The sequence below is a fragment of the Rhinopithecus roxellana genome, chromosome 11, assembly GCF_007565055.1.
Source record: "Rhinopithecus roxellana isolate Shanxi Qingling chromosome 11, ASM756505v1, whole genome shotgun sequence".
In the NCBI taxonomy this organism is placed as follows: domain Eukaryota; kingdom Metazoa; phylum Chordata; class Mammalia; order Primates; family Cercopithecidae; genus Rhinopithecus; species Rhinopithecus roxellana.
Window position 1 is genome coordinate 97759110 of NC_044559.1, and position 6186 is coordinate 97765295.

The following is a 6186-nucleotide window of genomic DNA, read 5'->3' on the forward strand; positions in this document are numbered from 1 at the left end:
CTTCCCTGCCCATTCTACTGAAATATACAGATTCCTCCAGCATCTCTGAGGAATCCAGAAGCCTGGCATGCTGGCAAAAGGGTAAGAATTTCTTACCAGTCAGACTTCTGTCCTCTCTCTTTCTCTGTGCAAGTCAGTTGAATGAATAGTAAAAATCACCGTTTATCTCCTCTGTAATTAGAACTTTTGTTCTCCTTACAAGCCCTACAGAGAGTTCATGAGGAAGTCTGGCCCAAGCTAAAAGAACTATATGAAGCTGGGCCTCCACCCATTCCACATCAATACAAACCAGGAGACGGGGTCCTCATCAAGCGCCACCAACAAGAAACCCTAGAACCCCAGTGGAAAGGACCATTCCAGGTGATCCTGACTACGCCTACGGCCCTCAAAGTGGAAGGCATCGCCGCCTGGATTCATCACACCCACGCCAAGCCTATAGACCCGCTCTCGGACCTTGTTACATCCTCGACGGGAGAGGCAGCAACCTGGACAGTTGACCGGACCAAAGAAAACCCTCTAAAACTTGTTCTATGCCATCAGCAACCTAAACTGTAACTATGACACCTACCTCCTTTATAACTCTTCTACTCTTATGGATCCCTTGTGGGGAGACCCAGGCAAACCTGGCAACATCCCCTTTCGCTTGGCGTTTCTTCTTGACTGAGAACTGGACCAATTATGCTCAGACAGAACAAAAGGGCTATGTATTAGGCACTGCTGACTGTCCCCCTGGGGGTTGTAGCACTCCCATCCATCTAAATTTCACTGATTTTAAACACCAGCCAGGAAAAGCAGCACCCGCAATTTGTTTCCTCTTTGACCAAACACTCTCTTATTGTAATAACTCATGGGTAGAACAAAGTGTCGGCTGTCCATATAGGTCCTGCAAAATCCACACTGTTAAAATCCTAAAAACTTCTGAGTCCCTATCCAGTCAAACGTGGCAGTCACACAACTTCTTTAAAACTACATCAGGCTACACCTGGGTTATCTGGGACCCCTGGGACCCCCGCTGGACTTCCCAGCAAAAAGGGGCTATGTACTTGACTTCAGGAACTACCTGGCCTAGTAGCTGTCTCTTTCTCTGGTGTTCCCTTGTTCAGATCCAGACCACCCTACACGCAGCTATACAGAACCAGGAAAGGGAATTAAATGTCCAGCTTTCAACTTTAACTCCTACCCGCCCCTTTTCCTGGTTATCCCTATTAAGAGAAGGGTTAGAAATCGCAAACGCCACTGGCCTAGGCAATCTCTCTGCATGCTTCTTCTGCGCGGCTCTAGGGCGACCGCCGTTAACTGCAGTTCCACTTCCAGGCCTGTCTAACACTTCTCTCAGCCTAAACCCTAACAATAGCCACATACCACCCCCGATCCCTGACGTCCCCTTGTTCCTAAACCCTGGACAGACACAAGTTTCCTTTTGTTATTCAAATGCCGGCACTACCCTCTGTAATACAACTTCCACTCCCAACTCAACCCTCTTTGCCCCTCCCGGTTCTTTCTTCTGGTGCAATGGGACCCTATATAAGAACCTTTCCACTCAGGCCACTATAACCCTACTGTGTCTCCCTGTCACGCTAGTCCCCCAACTAACCTTGCACACCCCTGCAGAATTTTCCAGGTGGGACTCCGCCCCTTTCCCTAGACCAAAACAAGCTATATTCCTCCCGCTAGTAGCCGGAGTCTCACTCACCACGTCCTTAGTTGCTGTAGGACTAGCCAGGGGAGCTTTAGGTCACTCCCTTATCAGCACTGCAAAACTCTCTCATCAATTCTCCATAGCTATGGAAGCTTCCACCGAATCCCTTGCCTCATTACAGAGACAATTGACTTCCCTTGCCCAAGTTACTTTACAAAACCGCCGTGCACTAGACCTGTTAATGGCCGAAAAAGGAGGGACCTGTCTTTTCCTCAGAGAAGACTGTTGTTTCTACATAAATGAATCTGGACTCGTAGAAACGCGAGTTCCACAGCTACATAAACTCGGCCTAGAATTGCAGAAACAACAATTCACCTCTGCGACCAACAGCTGGTGGAATTCCTCCATGTACACCCTTCTAGTGCCCCTCATAGGACCATTCATAAGTATACTTCTCTTACTCACTATAAGACCGTGTATAATAAACAGATTAACAAACTTTGTAAAAGAAAGACTCAACACTGTCCAGCTTATGGTCCTGAGAGCCCAGTACCAACCCGTACTCACCAAGACTTCCGAGTCAGACATATAAGACCCAAGATTGGCTCTCAAGATACTAGAGAGAGGGGGGAATGAGGAGTGGAAAAATACTGAATATCAGCGGTCAGAAAAGTCAGGAAACTCCCCTTAATGCTAAAACAACAAGGTTATCTGGAAAGTCCCTAGCAGGGCAAGCGGCCATTTGTGGTTTGGTCAAAGGGCGGGAACCAATGAACAACTGACTAATGTTTAACTTTAAATGTCAGCCAATTGTAAACCTACAACTGTAAAAATCCCCAGTGACTCTGTAACTTGCTGTAACTCGTTTGTATCTGACTATAAAAGACAGCTGAACACCGAGCTCGGGGTCTCTCCCTAGGATCTGATACCTAGCTGGAGGGAACCAAGTTTGAACTCAAAATAAAGTGATCCCTGCCACTTGGCTTTGTCTCTGGACTCTGATGGTTGCTTTTGGGTCATCGCGGGTCTGGGCATTACACATGGCCATGCTGCAATATGGAGAGAAAGGGAGTTCCTAACCTCTGGGGGTTCCTAACCTCTGGGGGAACCCCCATTAAATACCACAAGGAAACCATGGAGTTATTGCATGCAGTACAAAAATCCAAGGAGATGGCACTCTCACACTGCCAAAGCCATCAAAAGGGAAAGGAGAGGGGAGAACAGCAGCATGAACAGCTGGCAGAGGCAGGGAAAGACCAGCAAAAAGGAAAGAGAGAAAGAGATAGAAGGCCAAAGAGACAGAGAGAGGAAGAGATGGAGACAAAGAGGGAGTCAGAGAAAGAGAGACACAAAAAGTCAAAGAGAGAGTGGAAGAGGCAGACAAAGAGGGAGTCAGAAAGAGAGAGACCAAGAAGAAGTCAAAGAGAAAGAGAGATAGAAGTAGTAAAGAAAAAACAGTGTACCCTATTCCTTTAAAAGCCAGGGTAAATTTAAAACCTATAATTGATAATTGAAGGTCTTTTCTGTAATCCTATAATACTCCAATACCATCTTGTCAGTGTAAACAAGGGCGTAGCCCGAAAGTACTGAGGCCACTGACAACCCATAACTTTCCTATCAAAAATCCTTAACTCAGGAGGTTTCCTAACAGGGGATCTAAATCTTAACTAATTGCCATACAAAGGTCCTACCAGATCTAGGAGGAACTCCCTTCAGGACAGGCTGATAGATGGTTCCTCCCAGGCGATTAAGGAAAAAAGACACAATAGGTATTCAGTAAATGATAAGGAAACTCTTATAGAAGCAGAGTTAGGAAAATGGCCTAATAATTGCTCTGCTCAAACTTGCAAGCTGTTTGCACTCAACCAAACTTTAAAGTACTTACAGAATCAGGAAGGAGCCGTCTATACCAATTCTAAGTTAGTATGTACTGAACAAGGTCTTATTAATAGCAAAGGTTTTCAACAAAAGTAAAGTTTGCTAAAAGTTAACAGTGTAAACATATATTATCCTAACTTCTAATCTTGTGGAAATCAGACCCTATCAGTACCCCTCAAAGCTCAAGTCGCTCAGCATCAGTGCACAGAGCCATACAGCTAATATCCCTACTTATAGGGTTAGGAATGGCTACTGCTACAGGAACTAGAATAACCAGTTTATCTACTTCATTATCCCATTATTACACACTCTCAAAGAGTTTCTCAGACAGTTTGCAAGAAGTAACGAAATCTATCCTTACTCTACGATCCCAAATAGACTCCTTGGCAGCAGTGACTCTCAAAACTGCTGAGGCCTAGACCTCCTCACTGCTGAGAAAGGAGGACTCTGCACCTTCTTAGGGGAAGGGCGCTGCTTTTACACTAACCAGTCAAGGATAGTACAAGATGTTGCCCAGCATTTACAGGAAAAGGCTTCTGAAATCAGACAACGCCTTTCAAACTCTTATACCAACCTCTGGAGTTGGGCAACATGGCTTCTCCCCTTTCTAGGTCCTGTGGCAGCCATCTTGCTCTTACTCACCTTCAGGCCCTGTATTTTTAAACCTTCTTGTCAAATTTGTTTCCTCTAGAATTGAGGCCATCAAGCCACAGTTGGTCCTACAAATGGAACCCCAAATGAGTTCAACTAACAACTTCTACCGAGGACCCCTGGACTGACCTGCTGACCCTTTCACTGGCCTAAAGAGTTCCCCTCTGGAGGACACTACAACTGCAGGGCCCCTTCTTCGCCTCTATCCAGCAGGAAGTAGCTAGAGCGGTCATTGCCCAATTCCCAAAAGCAGTTGGGGTGTCCTGTTTAGAGGAAGGATTGAGAGGTGAAGCCAGCTAGGTTTCTGGGTTGGGTGGGGACTTGCAGAAGTTTTCTGTCTAGCTAAAGGATTGTAAACACACCAATCAGCACTCTGTGTCTAGCTAAAGGTTTGTAAACGCACCAATCAGCTCTCTGTAAAAACGCACCAATCAGCACTCTGTAAAATGGACCAAACAGCAGGACATGGGTGGGGCCCAGCAATCCTCTTGGGTCCCTTTCCCTGCTGTGGAAGCTTTGTTCTTTCCCTCTTCACAATAAATCTTGCTGCTGCTCACTCTTTGGCTCCACACTACCTTTATGAGCTGTAACACTCACGATGAAGGTTTGCAGCTTCACTCCTGAAGTCAGCAAGACTGTGAACCCACCGGGAGGAACAAACAACTCTGGACGCGCCACCTTTAAGAGCTGTAACACTCACTGCGAAGGTCTGCGGCTTCACTCCTGAAGTCAGTGAAACCATGAACCCACTGAATGGAACAAACATCGGACACGCCATCTTTAAGAACTGTAACACTCACCACGAGGGTCCTGGCTTCATTCTTGAAGTCAGCAAGACCAAGAACCCATTGGAAGGAACCAATTCCGGACACACTTGGGAACTTGATCTTGTAACCATGCTACTATGCTTTTTCTTTTCACAATGGTAGCCCAGGTTCAGGGTTCAATTCCTGGCTTGGAAAATGAGTCCTTTTATCTTCTGTCTGTCTATGTATTTAAATGTATCATGTATGTTATGTTTACATATGAAAGAGCTTTAATTAGTCAATATCTTCACACATAGAATTAGGTTTACAAGGTTAATTTTTACAGACCTTCCACAACTTGTTTAAACATTTAGCTTTATTTTATTTAATTTTAAACAATCCTTTAACCCTCTAAACTAGGCAAAAATTTATATTCCTGTGCCTTCTTATAATCTCTTTCCAAAAACACATTTCATTCTCCTCACACACCTTGCATGTAAGCCTATTTTTTAAGTAGTCTCAATTACACGTTGTAATGGTAATTCTTAGCAACTTTCGCTTTTGGTGTATAAATTTTCTTTTACAAATCTTTTCATGGCTTACACAGACCATCCACAACATGTTTGAACTTTCTGACTTCTCCTAAGCATCCCTCTTTTTAAATAACCAGCCATTTTACTTTAGGACAAGAATTTACCATATAAGGTCCTTTCTTATATAAAATCTCGTTTCTTTATAACCTCCTTTGAATAGCTAGTGGGCATGGCTAATTCCATATATCTCCAGGCCTTATTTAGAATTTAATGTCTCTAAAATAAATTGAACAATTTTCAAAACTCAAAGACGCAGTTTATGACCTTAAAGCATTTAGTAAACTTAATATCTGACCTGTGTAGTTTAGGCCAAGTGTTTGTACTTTTAAAGATATTTTTATACCAATAATCTTTAAAAACTGTCTTTATTTCCAAGAGATTACTTAAGTCACATGAACTAAAAGGCATTACACTTTTTACTTTCTAATAAAATATTTGATTTCAGCACTTATTATTTTTAAACCAATTATAATATATCTAAGTATATGCTGTCAATCATAATTATGGTTATTAAGTTACTGTACACCACAAAAATAACCAAATTTCCTTGTATAAAACTGCTAACATAAGCAGAACAAAACAATTAATTAAATACCAAGAAAATGCTTTGCCAAATTTTCATGTTAAACCAGGTGATACTGAAATTGTTTACACATACAATTTGAACTCCATGGTCCAA